Source organism: Grus americana, chromosome 2, assembly GCF_028858705.1.
Source record: "Grus americana isolate bGruAme1 chromosome 2, bGruAme1.mat, whole genome shotgun sequence".
NCBI classification, from domain to species: domain Eukaryota; kingdom Metazoa; phylum Chordata; class Aves; order Gruiformes; family Gruidae; genus Grus; species Grus americana.
Genome location: NC_072853.1, coordinates 80,473,520 through 80,491,825, shown reverse-complemented (window position 1 = coordinate 80,491,825; position 18,306 = coordinate 80,473,520).

Sequence of the window (18,306 nt, the reverse complement as noted above, 5' to 3'; positions counted from 1 at the left end):
TCAAACATTTTACATGTTCTTTTTGAGTGGATTTGACAGGAAAATGCAATAAAAAAGGGTAAAAGCCCTTTTGGAAATGTTTTAAAATTTAAAAAATTCATCCTGAACAGGTTATTATGTCATCTTACTTAGCTAAGCTACTCAGATTAGTTATTCACTAACTTAAACTTGTACTATATGTTAGCATATGTATATGCATTAACTTACATCATTATTCAGAGTTGTTATATACTTATTCAGAATACACTAACAAAAGTGAAAAAAGAAAAAAGAACATTTTCAGAATTCTTTCTTGCCAGAAAAAAAAATATTAAAAAAAGAAATGGAATTCATATCCCAATAAAGCATTTGTTCTCCTTCCTCTTTTCATTGAAGTTTTTTGTTAGTAATTGCTTAATTACACTGCTCTGTGTAGTGTTTGACATGCCTTTAGTGTTCGGTTATTATCATGGAGAAAAAAGTGTTCCAACAACAGCCCATATATTTCTTCAAGAGCCTAATCAAAATACAGCTGATAGTCATGAGAAATTCAAATTAATCTGAATATAGTAAGTATTTCATATATACACTGTAAGAGATTTAATTTTAGAGAGAATATTCTGTGATGGCATTCCAAGCTAAAATGCCAACTTGAGCTTTGACAGTACACCGGCAACAGTGTCTTTCCAGGACTTATTGATCATGTGTGACCCTTTGTATTATTTAGTAGACAATGTATGTAGACAGACAGAAAAAATTAATATCTTGAAAGGTGCCTTTTACCTTGAGACGTGTTTTAAGTCTTAGCAAGCTGTTAAACTCTTCTGAATGGTATATATTAGGGATACTTTTGAACCAAAGGACTTCTTTTAAACATACTATAATAACACACTGTAATAACATACTGGAAGGCTTAGCTTTGAACGCTTGCAATAGAGAAGTGGAAGGTCCTTGTGCCAGGTTTTTGCTCAGGAGATCATGCATACATTTCAGAAGATTTTGCAGTCTAACAGAGGATGCTGTAGCAGTCCCTGCTCTTACGAAATAGAATTGAAATTACACAGTATATCTTTTTGTTGTTGTTGTTGTTGTTCTGGGAGTTTCTGAAAACACTGGGAAGCACAACAAATAGCTGGTTATAGCCTGTGCCTTGATGGGGCACCTGCCCCATGCGTACAGCCCTTGCGATTGATTCCTGTCGCACGCCAGCCTTCCTCTGTCAGGGTGAAGGAAATGTCACTACTCTTTAGGTCCGAGACCTACCAGTGCAGGCTAAGTTTCCAGTACCTTTCTTGGTCCATGGGACATAAAATTTGGGTATGATAGACACCCAAACCAGTGCGGTTGCCCTTCTGATCCTCTGCTTGTTTAGAAGTACCATGATCTTCCTTCCCTGCCACCATTACCCGCTTCCCAAGGCTCCCCATGTACTTAGATTCTTAAAGAACAAGCTGGCAATTAAAAAAAAAGATATAACCTTAGAAATTTCTTACTCTCAGACGTATTAGTTTGTAAGAAGACCCAAGGTTCCCACCAGGCTACTTCTGTATAAAGAGACAGTCACTGCATCTCCACAGAGAGACTGAATCCTCAGTGTCGAGCTTTAACCCCAGCTGGTAACTGAGCAGCACACAGCACTCGCTCACCCTCCCCCCACATCCCCCCAAGGGCATGGGGACGAGAATGGGAAAAAAACCTCATAGGCTGAGATAAAGACAGTTTAATAGGATAACAAAGGAAGATAATAATAATAATAATAATAACAATAATAACAATAACAACAATAATAATAACAATAATACAAGTGATGCGCAAATGTAATTGCTCACCACATGTGAAAGGAAAAAAAAGAAAACAGCCCGATGCCCGGTCTGTTACTGAACAGCGAATCTGCCTCCCGGCTCGCTTCCCCAGGTACATACGGAGCGTGACGCTGTGTGGCAGGGACTGTCCCTGTGGCCAGCCTGGGCCAGCTGTCCTGGCTGTGCTCTCCCAGCTTCTTGTGCAGGGTGTGGGAAGCTGAAAAGTCCTTGGCTTAGTGTAGGCACTGCAACTACCCAGCAACAACTACATACATCAGTGTGTTATCAACTTTATTCTCACACTAAATCCAAACCACAGCACTATACCGGATACTAGAAAGAAAATTAACACTGTCTCAGCTGAAACCAGGACACTCAGCTTTAGCTTAGAAAGAGTAATTCTGGTTTGATGGAACTCACTGTTGTTTGCTCTCTAGCATGCCCATTCCTCAAAACAAAGGAATGCCCTAATTCTAAAATATAGCTTATGTCACAATATAAAGGTGCAATGAAAATCAAAACTGGGTCTGAAATATATAATTCTGACCATACAGTAAGTCTCATTTAACTATTCAGTGCAGCACAGTCTTCATTCTCTGTTCCTGCACAGCATCAAATGTTGCAGACTTATTCCTTATTCCCTGTTTAAAGTGTAATTAAAAAAAGATCATGCCATATCCAGAGGTGCTAAAAAATGAAATAAAATAACTCTGAGTGACTGAGAGTGAGAAATCATTTGTTCAAAGAAATTGTTCTCTCATCATATGACCTATATTCTTCAAACAGTAATATGTATGTAAGATATAGGCCTGTATAAATATTGTTATATTTTTGTTGATAAGGAAAGCAGTCTTTGCAGGTTAGAGGTAGTAGATTAGATTTTAGCACCAAAGAGTGTTTGTTCAAATGTGATGAAACCCATTGGTGAAAAACAGGTTACAGTACTGGTTTAGCTATATTCTTTAAACAATCTAGTATTAAAATGCTAAAATTGAGATTATCACAGCACTTATTTTTTTTCTTTCAAATTACTTATATCACTTATTCCTGTTAATGTTGTATGTCATGTATATGTGGAAAGATTAAAACTCTTGCTGTCATTATTAAGTGCTGGGTTGCGCTCTACCTTTGGTGGATCATAAATACCCTTATTTTCCTTACTGTCTGTGAGGACTGCTGAAGGAGTCCTGTGCAATTTGTTCACTTCAAATTGTTGTTACAAAGTCTACAGTCGAAAACTCTAGAATTAGAGTTCAGAATTAAAACAATACTTGGGTTTTATTGGTTGGTTTTTTTTTTTCCTTGAATGAAAGCTTAAAAGCTTCACTGAGAGTTAGAAAACTTGTTTATCTGGACATCAGTGGGACTCATGCTACATTTATGTCAGAATAAAGCTCTAAGCTGTAAGATGTGCGGGCAAATATTAGGTTTCTGTGTATCAGCACCTATCTTTGCATTCACTTGGAGAAATCCTGAGTCCACTGAAACTGTAATTTGTTTCCACTAACTTGATGCCAGTCCATATTCTAACCTGAAACATGTCCCTCAATATATGCAATGTGGAGGTTACGGTATAGAGAAAATATGACAGAATTCAAGATAGTAGCTAATAGGAAAAGAATAAAATTTTGAGAAGCTTGCTTGCTTTAAGATGCTGCATCAGTCTCAAATGCATTACGCCCGATGATAAACCAATTGATTTCTAGGGGATTAAAACTCCATTCATGGCTCATCTTTGAATTTGAAAGATATAGTAGTGGATAAAGAAAGATACATTGCCAAGTAGGTTAAATTTGTTAAGTATATTTTCAAGGGCTTTACATGAAACAATAAATAGTCTACTGATGCATTGGCAGTTGAAAAGAAATAAATAAAAATATGTCAAAATGGAAAAGCAACCAAATAAAATAAAACAGATCACTTGAAAAAACCAACAAAGAATTTGTGTTTACTTGGGAAACTGTATTTTGAGAAATTTACTAGGATAGGAATGTCAAAACCTTAGCTGAGCAGAAGGCAAAAACTCAAGCCCTTTAAAACTGTTTTGACATACTGCACAACAGTTCTGTGAGCCCTTGAAGTGAGCGTCGGTCAGCGCTGAGCTACCGGCAGTGGTCTCACTGTCATCCCCCCGCGCTACTCTCGCCTCGCGTGTCAGCAGCATGCCTTCCTCCTCTCTTCTCCTGCACCAGGGAATGCCTCTGCTCCTGCTAAAGCTCAGCTGCTCTGCAGTGAGGAGCCTCGCTCATCAGGCCAGAGAGAAACGAGAAGTTCATGTTCAGGAAAACTAAAACCCAACATTACTGTAGCTTTACTTATTAAAGTGTTTATTTGGAGAGAGAGCCTCAGCCTTGCTCCCTCCTTCCTCCCCGGCGCCTTTTGTGAGTGATTTAAATTAATGGTTGCAATGGGCCTTCCTGTGATCTTACTTGCTCCTAAAAAATTTGTCTTCATAAACTAATTTGATATAGAAGGTGGCTAGTCCCTTGTCATATTCGTGATTTGAGCCGTTAGAGCTTTTGTTCTGAATATAAGTCCAAACCACGAGGCCCAGGACCCTTTTTGTGTAATAAGCTAGACTAAGAACAAGGTGAACAGTGTAGGGGCTGGAATGCAATCTGAAACATGGTATCTCTAGAAAAAAAAATTCCTACTTTTGCTTCCATTACTTTACTAATACTTTAGGCCAAATAGATTTTTTAAATTTAAAAATAAATTTCTCTTTTAGGTTAAAGCCTTTTCTTTTTTTGTGAGGTCAGTGTATTTGTTACCCTTTGCTGTTGATTAAAGAAACAGAAAATGAATGTAATAGTAAAATGTGAGAGACCTGCAAGTTCCCAATTTAACTGCAGCAGAACCTGAGATAAATATGTACATTTGCATATTTGTAACTCTAAAGCTTTTCTGGTAAACAGAATGAATGTTTCTGAGCTGTCCAGCTGCTTCAAGTAAGATTATTTGTACTGCATATGTTTAAATTAACCACAGAAGAAGGTTAATTCCGGTAGTATCCAGGAGCGATAGCTTCCTTTTTTTTGAACTGCAATTAGAGAATGAGGTATCCAATTTAGTCATTTATTCATTAGCAGAGTATAATAGACAAATGAAAGACACAAATTAATGTCTGCGATGTTATGTAAATAATGAAAAGTCTATTTTGCTGCCATAGTTATATTTTTGATGAGTAGACTAAGATAGTTTTCATTACATGAATATTACATTGTGCTGCCTGACTAAAACAATTAATCTAATTTTGGTGGAAGAAGGCATTGTGTTTATTTCAAAGAGATTGCAAAAGGTGATATGGAGAGCTAGTTTTGTTTCCCCTCGGTAGTATAATACGCCTTTGCAGTGACAAATGTAGTCCGGAAAGCAAAGCTAGGCATTGTGCCAGACTTGCAAGCACTGCACAAAAGGTTTGTTGTCTTGTTCCATCAGTTTTCACTCTAGGCAAAATTATTTTTGCCAAACACTGGATGTTACAGTTGAGTAGAAAAAAAGGGAGGTTAAAGAGCAAAGTTTAATGTGACTTATTTTCTTTGTTGTAGAACTGCTGCAAGTTTGCGAAGCACGGCAGTCTTGCTGAAATAAGTACACAATTAAGCAGGCTAGCAGGGAGAGTATGCTGGGCCCCTATTGCCCCTTCCCATTGAGGTGTCCTAAAACGGGATCACAAAATGAGGAAAGGATGAGGCACGTGTTTTCTTTATGGAACTCTTCTCACATCTTACCTTGTGTTTTACTGCACCTATGACAGTAGGATATGGCACAACCCATCTAAAAACAGATCCTGAAGTTTTGCTAAGTCTCACAGTTTTTAATGCTGTTTCTTGCTGATAAGACGGGGACAGGTCCCCTGAGCTCTGTGGAAGGAAGTCTCCATAGATCACATGGCTGCAGAGGTGAAACTGGTTTTCTTCCTATGCTTGATATCTTAGAAGCAGGGATGATTACCACTTTTTGGCCCTGGTATAATATAAACCTTTTTCTGTCTGCCATTAGCCACTAAGAGCATAAAATTATTTATAAATAATGTTTTGTTCCAGGAGCACTTCAGAATTTCCTGATCTGTAAGAAATAGACAAAAATTTGAAAGAAGTTAGCTCTGCTATCTATTAACCTTTCTGAGTTCTGCTTTCTCTTAATGTCCACAGATACTGTTTCTCATGCAAGTCATTTTCTGTAGCACATAATGCAAATTTATTGTGAAGCTGGACACCAGGGATAGGAATTGATTCCAGTTCACATCGCAGTTGGTTTAGGCTTTGTTGCTAATGCAGCGGAAAGTATAATTTCTTGATTTCTTCCAGTGGGCCACTTTCAAAAGGGCCAGCACTGTTTTGAAATAATTACGTGTATGTGTTTTTCTCTTTGACTGAATTTCTGAATTTTCTTTGTAGAATGCTATACTCTTTGAATTCTTTCTGCAACTTGTAACTTCCATGAGTTTGCAGATAGTCTGTGCTGGTCATTAGATTGTCACCATACACGTGAATGAAAAAATGTTTTTATTAACACATGGAAGTCATGTGATATTTGTGTTTTATATCTAATCCAAAAGATCCCTCATAGTGTGTGACTGGCTGCGTGTGTGCTGATCATCTGTGAAAAACTCATGTCTGAGGTTTGATTATCAAAGGTGCAGTGAGCACAGACAGCAACGTCCCTGTGTATCTATTCCTGGAAGTATAACAGTGTTTCTGTTATCATTGGTTTTTTGTGGAACTGATAAGGATTTAAACTGGATAGTATGGATGTCATTCGATCTGGGAGGGTTGCTAGGCTGTGGGGTTTTTTGTTGGGTTTTTTGTTTTTTTTTTTTGGGGGGGGGTGTTTTGGGGTTTTTTGGGTGGGGTTGTTTTGTTTGGGGGTTTTTTGGTTTTGTTTTGGGTTTTTTGTATTGCCAAAACTAAGGAAACACCCTGTCTCCAAATAGTTGAGAATATTTATATGCAGGTGACATTTCCATTTGGGCCCGCTCCCCCCTTCACCTCCAAGCTCTATGACGAGTAACTATGGAGTATCTGGTTATTTGGGAATTTTATGGATGTCTTTCCTTGTTGACTTTTTTCTTCTTGAAATAACCTGGAAAATTCTGCTTTTCTGGAAAATGTTAATGTATGTTGCCCATGTCCCATCTTTTCTTGCCAACGCAGCATGAGATATGAGATTTGTAATGCAATAGGATACCTGTGGAGTTCAATCTGACCTCATGCATTTGTATGAAGCTCATTTATCTGAAACACTCACTTCAAGAAACTTTTTGCTTGAGACTAATAGAAATTATATTGTCCAACTCTTGTTTTACAGATGAATGTTAAGGGCATTTTTCATCCAAATTTTCATTTTAATAGTATTAGCCTACTAATTGCTCTGATTTTTCAGCACTTCGGTGTTAGCCTTTGCAAGTTGCTGCTCCTTGCTAAATGATATGTGTTTTTAATGAAATAATGACTAATGCATCCTTTCCATGCATTTTCTGTTTTTTCCTACATGGAGAGAGCCAAAAGCAGAAAAAAACCTGAGGTGGCTGTGTAATGCCTGACTAAACAAACTGCTTTACATAACAGATTTCAAATTCTCAATTTATATTATTTTCTTACAGTATAGTGAAAGCAGGAATAACATTTATTTTATTCAAATTCATGTTAATTTAGGTTGGATTTGCTATTAATTTCTTCTGTCTTTGCATACAGACAGACAAACCAAGTAGAAGAGCAATACCAAAATGAAGAAGGGGTTGACCGTAACGAGGCATCTGAAAAGCTTTGCAGTCGATAGATTCTCTCTTTTAGCCCGAGCACTGAATGTAATGAGGAGCAGAGGGAGAGGGACAGGAGAAGAGCAGACACCTGCTGTCTCACTCTGCAGGTAGCAGTGCGTAGATGTCCAAGCCAGCTTTTAACTGTTGAGAATTTAAAACTGCATCCACGACAACCTCAGTGCAGGCTAATTCTCCTCCCTGGGGCAGACACACTCACTTTCCCGCCTTAACACAGGAGGTGGTTCAGGGAAGAACCAGATGGCGGGTTGTTCCCAGACTGGATTACTGTTTTGACATTCAGGTGGTTTGTTTTGGTAAAAGTGTCACTCGGGGCTGGTGTTTAAAAGGGTCTCCTCAGAGCCACTCATTCTTTCCCAAAGTAGAAATTCTGTTGAAGTAAACTAGGTAAAGTCCAAATAAATGCTTTAGGGTTATCAAAAAGTACATATGATCAAGAGGTCCACAACAGCTTGTTCTTTAGGCGGTTTGTGCCATGATCACAGGGGTGTGATAAAGCTGCGCTTCAACGATTAGGTAATATTTACAAAATGGCTTTCTTTCCTGCTTCTCACTGAGTAACCATTCATAAAACTGAAGCAAACTTTGATTTAGTTCTCAGTTTTTACCACGTCCTTGCCTAGGATAAGTTTCACTATTCACTACAATTTAACAACTCAGCACACGTAAATAGGAAATACATCTGGACCCAGAAATAACTGACTATTTTTCTTCTTTGGTAGCAAAATATATACTTTGAGAACTATCAAAGCACTGTTACTCTGGAGTGGCAGGTAACAGAAGGATAGCTGAAGTAGATCCAGAGGACATTTGCCAAGAAAATGCACATCCTTCCTGGTTTGAGCACCTTAAGTACTTGGGGAAATGCTTTTAAGCTAGAGCAGGCAATATTCCAGCTGCAAAATAAGAACTTTAAAGAGGTTTGATTAATTCGACACTCAGACTCGTACTATGTAATTATGTTTCTCTTGGCTGTTTGATTAAAGAAAGGAGTAAACCACTTCAGCATCAGAGGCATTAATATCCAACTGGTGGGAACTTAGTACTTCCTTCCATAGAGACAGTGATATAATCACTTGGTAGATAGGAAGTGGCATCTTTGTCTTTCAGTGTCACATTGTAACTAATGACAGCAAAAGCAAAGTTGTTTTGCCATGGCCAGCTTACTGAGTAAAAGAGGCTGAGTCATCTCTGCAGACAGTCAGAAAGTAGAGGTCTTCCTCCATAAGAGCTCTCTCATTCTGAAAGATTTGTGCCATGTTTTTCGACAGTAGACTGAAAAAAATTAAGCGAAAATAATTAACTCAAGACAAATAAGGAGATTGTAGCCAATGCAGAGACCTGTGACACTGATAAATTATAAATGGACCAATCAGGAAATAATTAACATTAGCTATACTATAACTATTAAACTATTAAATGCTATAATGAACAGTAGTATGTATTTATTACACTGTGATGGCATAGACACACGCAATTTTGCTTAAATGTGTAAGTAACATAATCATCAAAGAGGCAAACAAAGCTAGGTCTACTTGCACATGAAAGGCATCCAGACAACTAAAGCTGCCAGACAGATAACAAGATAAGCACAAGGGACATCCTTCCAAATACACAGGGGTGACTGACAAGAGAAAAAGATAAACAGTATGGGAGTAAAGGAGGACCTCTTTCCTCATTTGATGGGAGGACGCTAGCATAAACACATGAAGCACAAGAGAGGCGAACTAGAGGAACTGAAGGAAGACAAGCTCACTTCAGTTCTTTCTCTTGCTGACTAACTATCAAGCCTGATCAGTGGGACCACTGCATCTAAGAATGACCAAGGACTGTACCCATCAGTACTAACTATATGGCATCTGCTCCATGGTATTCAATACTCACAGCTAATTTAGAATGAGACTGTCAAAAGAGAAAGAGCTTTGCATATGTATTGGTGATGATTAATATTAAAATTTGACCATTAACAAGTGTGTTACTAATGAACAAATTGAGTAAAAGTTTATTTTTACAGTCCAAAGCCGGCCTGATTTTCCACTCTTCTAAACAGTTACATCATGATGTTTCTCTAGTTGATATATATATATATATACACATACATAGATGCATATATAGATCATATACATGCACATATGTAAAATATATACACATATGTTCAGAAGCAATAAGGTATTGAGCTATTTTCCCATTATAAGATAATTTACGCAAAAGGTACAGAGCTGTTTGGTAATATTTGGTATAAACATAGTATCATTTGCAAAGAAGAACTTCCACATTCTTGCAAGCTAGGACTTGCAACACCTGATGCTTAAATCTTAGGGTATAATTTAAAGCCCAATGGTGTTACAGCTCCTACCTGGAAAACATAACTGAACAGCATTAACATTTTTTTTCTTAAAGAACCTCCAAAGAAGGCCTGATTACCTCTGCCTGCCCTTCATACCACTGTTAGAACACTCCCCCTCCTGAGACACTCAGGATTCAAACCAGATATCTCATGTATCTTAGGAGCATTCCCTAATTTACTTCATTTTTATTCAGGAACTACTTAATACAAATTGCAAAAGCAAGTTGCTTTATTACTAGATTACAGAGGCAGGCTCTCACCACCATTATTGTGCCTGGATGCCATGAATCTTGAAAAGTCTTTCATACCCTTTCCCCAGTAGTAGCACAGCTGCTATTGTGAAGCAGCCTGACCATTCAGAGCTCTCCAGAACCACAGGAAATTGTCTTAAGAAGTGTGAGCTCAAACCAGTTCCAACTCAGGTGAGCATAAGCCCTTGGGCAAGTGCAGTAGTCATGTGTTTAACCCCGACCGGCAGCTAAACCCGGCTCAGCCACTCGCTCACTGCTCCCCCCTGGTGGGATGGGGGAGAGAATCAGAAGACTAAAAGTGAGAAAACTCCTGGGTTGAGATAAAGACAGTTTAACAGGTAAAGCAAAAGCCGCGCACACAAGCAAAGCAAAGCAAACCAAGGAATTCATTCACCACTTCCCATGGGCAGGCAGGTGTTCAGCCATCCCCAGGACAGCAGGGCTCCACCACGCGTAATGGTGACTTGGGAAGACAAACGCCATCGCTCCAAATGTCACCCCCTGCCTTCTTCTTCCCCCAGCTTTCTATGCTGAGCATGACATCATATGGTACGGCATATCCCTTTGGTCAGTTGGGGTCAGCTGTCCCGGCTGTGTCCCCTCCCAACTCCTTGTGCACCCCCAGCCTCCTCACTGGTGGGGTGGTGTGAGGAGGAGCAAAGGCCTTGGCTCTGTGTAAGCACTGCTCAGCAGTAACGAAAACATCCCATCCCAGTATTATCAACACTGTTTTCAGCACATATCCAAAATGTAGCATCATACTAGCTACTATAAAGAAAATTAACTCTATCCCAGCCAAAACCAGCACAGCATGATGGTATTTTCTTCCAGCATTTTTAAAAGGAGTTGTTGCAATAACATTTAGTGGGAAATCTGCCTGTGGGTTTCTGCCAAATCTGCTCTGAATCCACTCATGGTCCAGGACCTCGCTGGACCTTCATCTGCTTTCCCATGTGGTTGAAACAGAAAAGGAGGTGGCAAGTCATCCTAAGTGGGCAGCGTGCAGAATGAGAAAAGAAATACAGCAAACTTTCAAGGCAATCAGAAGCACACCCAGGAAGTGGTATTTTTTTGATATTGTATCTAACGCATGGATTATATGTGGGTTTCTTAATTCTCCCTAAGATGGAAGTGTTCAAGGCCAGGTTGGATGAGCAACCTGATCTAGTGGAACATGTCCTTTCCCATGGCAGGGGAGTTGGAACTAGATGATCTTTAAGGTCCCTTCCCACCAAAACCTTTCTAGGATTCTATGATTCTGTGACTTCTTTTTTTAATTGCTTTTGCTATAGAGAAGGAGGGATGTGAGCCTTTGCCACAGGATGGGCTAGGATTTACACACAGATTTATCAATCCTTAAACTTGCAGAGAGTTACACATAAGCTTAAGTGTTATTTACCTGAGTAAAACTTCTTGAAAGTAAGACCTGAAAAGAATCAGCTTGAAGTGAAAGAGATTATTTATAGAGGTAAACTCATATTTTAAGTTTTTTTTTAAGAGCATGCAACCTAGAAAAGCAGCATGATACGAAAACAACTCATTAGTCCAAAAGTAATCATAAAACTGAACCTTTGCCTTACACAGCTCTTCAATGAAACTGCATTGCTTAACTACTGTTTTCTAAAATATGCATAGATTTTACATGTATTTCAGTATAAATATTTAAACCATTTGATGGATATCTCCATCTGGTTGAGGCATGCTAGTTTTTCTGTTCCTATTCTGGCACCAATTATTGGCACTGAAATGTTTTTAAGCTGTGTTGCATTTAGGCCTAAATATATATATCACTTCATCTAGATTTAGGGCGTGAGGTATGTTAGAAGAATTTGAGAGGTCGAAACAGTTCTTAAAATTACTATCATCTACAGTACAGAGAATTTCAAATTGGAATCCAGGTTTCCACAATGATGGCATAATGCCCTGATTTATAATATGCTTGAAAAAAGTGTAATAGTAGCATCACAGTTACAGGCTTGGATGTTTAGAAACAGAATTTCACCTGTGATAGTCGTATTCGGGTGCCGAATCTTCAGAAGTCAGAGATCTACAAATCATATTTTGAGTTTCAGTTGAGTTGTGTACACACCTCTGTATCTTGACTCTTCACTTTCAATTACAAATAACATTTTCAAACTTATATTTTATAAAAGTTAAAAGATGTACTAAAACCTCTCACAAAAAAACCAGCCTGTGAAATCACAAAAACAAAGGCTTAAAGACCTGATATAGTAAAATGTTTAGCATCCTTAGCAGTCATTATTTTAGTGAGAGGGTTAAGGGCACTTACTGATTCACGACATTGGATTAAAGACTTCAGGCAATCATGGTATCATTTTTAGATGACTGTAAGTTTATACATCTAAATTTGAAGTCATCAGCTCCTTGGAAAAATTTGATCCTGATCTTACAAGCATCTTACAAATGTGTCTTTCTTTAGACTCACTGTCAGTTTGGATTTCATTTGTATCTTTAAGGTTTGACTTAGGCATATAGGTAAGGACAGCAGACTGGGCTCCATCATCATAAACAGTGATACCCAATGAAAGCGTCAAAACTACTTTCAAGAGAGAACATATTAGACGTGGTATTTAGGCTGAAGCAAACTCCTCCCTGATGCGCTGAAGTAGGAGTTGTCTGGATAACTTTTAGCAGATTACATACAGGAAAGCAGATTTCCAGTGCTCTGATCAGAATCCCTATTGGCAAACTGCAAGGAATAATAAAAAGCCCAATAAATAAGCTTTTACCATTACTAGTAAGCACAAGCTCAGTTCACAGCTGGCAGCGCAGGGACTCAAGATATGTCTGCCTGCCATGGCAGGAGCTGGATTTAGCCATGGCAGCAATTGCCTGGTGGCCACGTGCCTGTTGCTTCCCTGCACTGGCTTCACCCTGGGGGCGCCGGGGCTGCGGGAAGAGTAGCCACTGCAGGATACACGGACTCACTGGGAGACAAACAGCCCCTCTGGGACAGCTGCGCTGGGGAAAGTGTAGCACGTGGCTAACTAACTCTGCCTGGGGAGCAGTGAGAAGGAGGGACACTGTGACAAGACAATATATAAAAATAGCTCCTAGTTGAGGCCGAGGAGGAAGGGATCCCACCTATAAACATTGTATGCCCCATGGTGGAGAATTTGGGATGACAACTGCTCACTGTGTCGCCCATGATCTCTCTCTTTGAGGAAGGTGATCACTATTGATGTTAGTACCCACTAGGACATTACAAGGGTAAGCACAATACCCAAGAAAAGGAGCAGATATTCGGAGGCTTTCCTGTGTAACTCTTTCAGGGGTATTAGTCTTAATAAGGCTTTGCTGTATTAATTAGGACTATGCATGTTAACAGTGCCTAATGATAAATAACTGATATATTTTGATTAGACTGTTAAGATTTCAATTAGTTTATCAATGAATCCATGGCTTCATATGTATAGCATATTCCCTTTTGACTGTAACAGGATTTTGAGTATAATGAAAGTATTTCCAGCATTGTTACCGGCTGAATGAACACCATACTCAGCGAAAGTAATGTTGAACTTCATCAGATTTTGGTGAACTAACCAATAGAAGGAATTCAGGTAGAACACATTAGACATTTAAATGTTTGCACTAGGATTCTCTCAGGAAGCTAGACTGAACCGAGAAGAATGATAGGACTCAATAAATGGGCAGAAATGAGTAAACAAGATGACAGAGATCAGTTGGCCTGGGAGTACTATGGTGAAACGTGTATCAGATGTACAAGAATTTGCCTCATAATCTCCTCTCCCTGGTGCCCCAAAATTATCACATGATTGTGGTCTGCAAAATGAAGGAACACCTAATAATGAGGTTTCTCTAAAGCTAAGGCATTCAAAATCATCATCTAAAGGGAACAACAGCAGTTTTCATAATCACCCTGCTAGAAGACAGCCTGAAATATCACCTCTGAGAAGGCTGCTGCCGCCTTAGTGTGAACTTTCAGCAAAGGCATCTTGGTCATGCCAAGTTTCCTAATGTTGCATCTCCATATCAGGGATCGTGCGGCCTCATGGAGGTGACATAACTTGCTCCACAACACTGATCTTCTATTGACACATAAATGTGTTTTCTTCCACTGTCTTTAAACCAAGAAGAGTCAGTTTGAACACATAACTTACACATCAACTCAAAACAACTCAGGAACTGAAGAGAAAGGATCTGAAATCTTGCTTTACAACCAAAAAACTTGGTTATTCAACATCACAGAAAGCTGGTGAAACGAATCAATAGAATTGGAAGGCTGGTAAAATAGAAATAGTTTATTCAGGAAGCACGAGTAGGAAAAAAGGAAACCAATATTACACTGTAGAACAAGAATGCTTTGAAGTCACTCTCTGAAGTTGAGAAAGAGGTGAGAGGCAAATTTGTTGCATTTCTCTGGGTGAAGATAAAAGGAGAAAGAACAAAAGAAATATCCTTATCAAAAAGAAGCTGTAGATGAAATTTTTGATCAGGCAACAGCAGCAACCAAAGGATGACAGCGATGTGGGACTAAGTACCTAATTATTTATTGGAAAACAGTATGTAGGGCACAGTACTACAAAATCTATGGAGGGTGACTTTGGGTAGGGTAAATTAGAGAGATTCAAATGTGCAGAAAGTGATAAATTTCATCCTGGAGTACCTGATAAGTAATCGAGACCATTTCACAATTATTCTTGAAGAAATGGTTAGGGTGTGATATTTCAGGACTTTTACCCTCCCAAAGGAAACTCTATAAATGGAAAAAAAACGTAGATGATTAACTTTAAATTTATTGCTTCAACTTCTCTTCTCAAATCATTGAATAATCAATGTATAAACAACTGAACGACAACAACAGTAAAGAACATGCACTATTTCTGATTGTTGCAATTCCTTTTCGACAACATAACTGGCCTAGAAGAAAAGGATGAAGCAATACTAGTGACATATTTTGACCTCAGTAAGCTTGCTGGTACCAGCCCATGTGACATTTGTAACATTAGGAAGATCGGGTTAGATACTATGGCCTTAAGTCAAATCCCCAACTCAGTGTGTACTCTTAGAGTAGTAATGGTTCACTCATGAGCTGAGAAGATATTTCAGATAGATATCTGTAGGGATCAGGCTTGGCCAAGTTCTAATTGATATTTTAATTAATGGCTTGAAAGAAAGATTCAGGAAAATGTTTGTAACATTTGCAGAAAATGCCAGTCTAAATTGAGTGGCTAGTTCAAAAAACAAGACGGAAAATGAGGAGGTGGTTGGTGACAGCCAGCATGGGTACACTAAGGGCAAATTGTGCCTGACAAATATGGTGGCCTACGATGGGGTTATAGCATTGATAGATAAGGAAAGAGCAACTGATGTCATCTACCTGGACTTGTGTAAAGCATTTGACACTGTCCTGCATGACATCCTTGTCTCTAAATTGAAGAGACATGGATTTGACAGATGGACCACTCCATTGGACAGATGGACCACAGTTCATTGGCTCCTGCTATGTCTTTCTGAGTTGTAAAAGCTCACTCTCCTTTTCCAGGGCTGGTGTCAGGAAGAGGGGTGTATTCAGATTCTATTGGAGTGCCTCTTCCTCTTCAAGAACAAGATTTAGATCCTCTTATTATTTGAGACCTTGAGGAAAGCAAATTTCAAGGCAAAATGCTGTTTGGCTGATACAGGTTCATGCCAAAAAATAACCTTCTGCTGTCACATAGACCCAGTTTTGGGCTCAGGCCTCTAAATCTAACTATTGAACAGAAACCAGAAACAACCCACCTGATAAGTTTCCAGCTTTCATACTTTTCCCCTAGAAAGGGACTGCTTGTGTTGTTTAACCTTACTACACAGTGTTGCTCAGGGTTGAAAACTCAGTGCCCCTTATCTGGAAAAAAACAGTTCCAAGCTTTGCAAAATGACTCAAGGAGAACTCCACCTCTCTCACATGGCCATCCTTCACTTTTTTACTGGAGATTAAATAAACTTCTTCATTAACAAAGTGGTTAAGAATCTCACTTTCAGCAGCTACCAAACCCAGACTCCCAGAATAGCAGGAAGAGTGAGCAGAAAGTATTGCACTTTTTGCAGGCACAATATGTGTGTCTTTTTATGCCTGGCCTTTACTGCTTTCATAATGGCATGGGTAATTAAAGTCACCACAGGGCAGTAAGAGGCTGGAGAAAGGCCCAAGAAGACTGGACTTTTCTGGGTATGAGATCCTTCTCTTCTTAACCACTGAAAAGTAAGATCCAAATTAGTGGTTAGCTACAAATATTGTCGTGAGATCAATTATACACATGCTCCTGTTTGATTTTAGTGTCTGCTCTACTCTGGAGAGAGAACACCGTAACGTAGTAGTTAGCGGTCTGCATCTTTCTCAAAAGACAATAAATGGAGCAAATGCAGCTTCTTACAATTGAAACAACTGTTACAGAACGCGGGTGCTTTGTTGCAAGGATCCTGGCTGCCAAAGAAAATGGTCAATTTGGCTTCATACAATAAAACAGGCCACAATACCAATTTAGATCCTATCAATCCCAATTGTAATAGCTGGACCCTGCACTTGCTAGGGGAAAGATCATCACTAGATCACCCCTGATTTTATTAATACTATTAGCTGGTACGGCCCGCTGCTTGCCACAGACCTCTGCCTTCTGGTGCTAAAACTAAGTTTAGGGTAAGAGCCTGAAATTCTTTTCTTGTGTCAGCCATTTCCTTTGCTTTTCTTTCCTCCTCATTTCATTTCATTGCAATTCTTACCGGATTAATAGAGATTTGTGAAGCTGTTCCTGCTAACAAGAAACCTTATTTCTCCACAGAATTAAACTTGATACTCTACACACTTGGAAATTGTTCATTACTCTTTCTGTCTGTGAAGACAGTTTTTCTGGAGGCTATTTCTTCTGCTAGGAAGTGGGAGATTCACATGGTGGCAATCAATCCCTCTTACATTGTTTCCTTTATGAATAAGGTCTCTGTCACAATTTATCCCAGGTTCTACCTAAGGTGAAATAACTGACTTGGGACTAATCCAAGTCTGATGGAATCCGGACATTAATTTTTTTTTTTTTTCCCTGGTTTTATATTTCTGAGCTTAAGTCATTGTTTTTTCTGCATAGGCTCAATCTTCAGTCTCATTGCAATAAATTTCTAATTTGCTGAGTGATATCTCCTTTAACATCTTTCCCAAAGAATGCTCCTTAAAATAAAAAAGGAAAAAAAAAAAATCACCCACACTGCGAAACCATACATGGACATGTATTCAAAGGAGAAAAGTATCTGGAAATTTTAAAGGTATTTTATCCACAAACATATTAATTATTTATGCTTCTTCGCATCTTCCTCAGGATCTCGTTAGACACTTGGGACTCTGCTGAGATGAAACTGGGAATGTGCAGACTGCACCGCCCCATATACCCAAGTGTTAGATTAAAATGAGAAGAAAAGGTGGGGGGAAAAAAATTGTACCTGGATTTCTAGAAAGTATTAACAGAATTGTTGTTACAGTGTGGAATAATTGGTTTTCTCTACTTGCCAATACTGAAACCTTGGCAAAATACTGTGTGTATGTTGGCAGCAGAGGGAATTAAAAGAGCCTAGCAAGCAATGTAAGCTATTTGGTACACTGACCTGTAAGGACTGAGTCAAAAGATTTGAGTTATACTAGGTCCAGAATAGAAGACACTAAAAGAGGACACAAGTTTCCCTAGAAAACAAGCTTACTAAAAATGATCAGTCAGTTGTTCTCTATGTTGGTTGGTGGGTTGGTTTTTTTAGAGAGGGGACTGTTAAAGTATAATTATCATAGGTGATCAGTTATTAAGATAAGTTTTCCACCTGCAAGGTTAATTATAAACAGGAAAAAAGGTTTCTTGGGGACTTTATAAAATCTTTTTCACTGCAAATTTTTGTTAAAAGGAGATAGTCAAACAACTTTCAGGATATAGGTTCAGGTATATTTATCTTCTTTCATATAGGACAGACTGAATGGACCTCCTGAGGTCCCTTTGAGGCAAGTGTGTTTAGAGTTCTTTTAGATTTCTGCTTTCTTCTCAGCCTGTGTGAGAACCCTATATTGTGCTACAGCCTGATCATCATGAAGTAACTTGTGTTAAAGTTAATTCTTGTCAATCTCTAGTACTGCAGGAGCATTCAGATTGT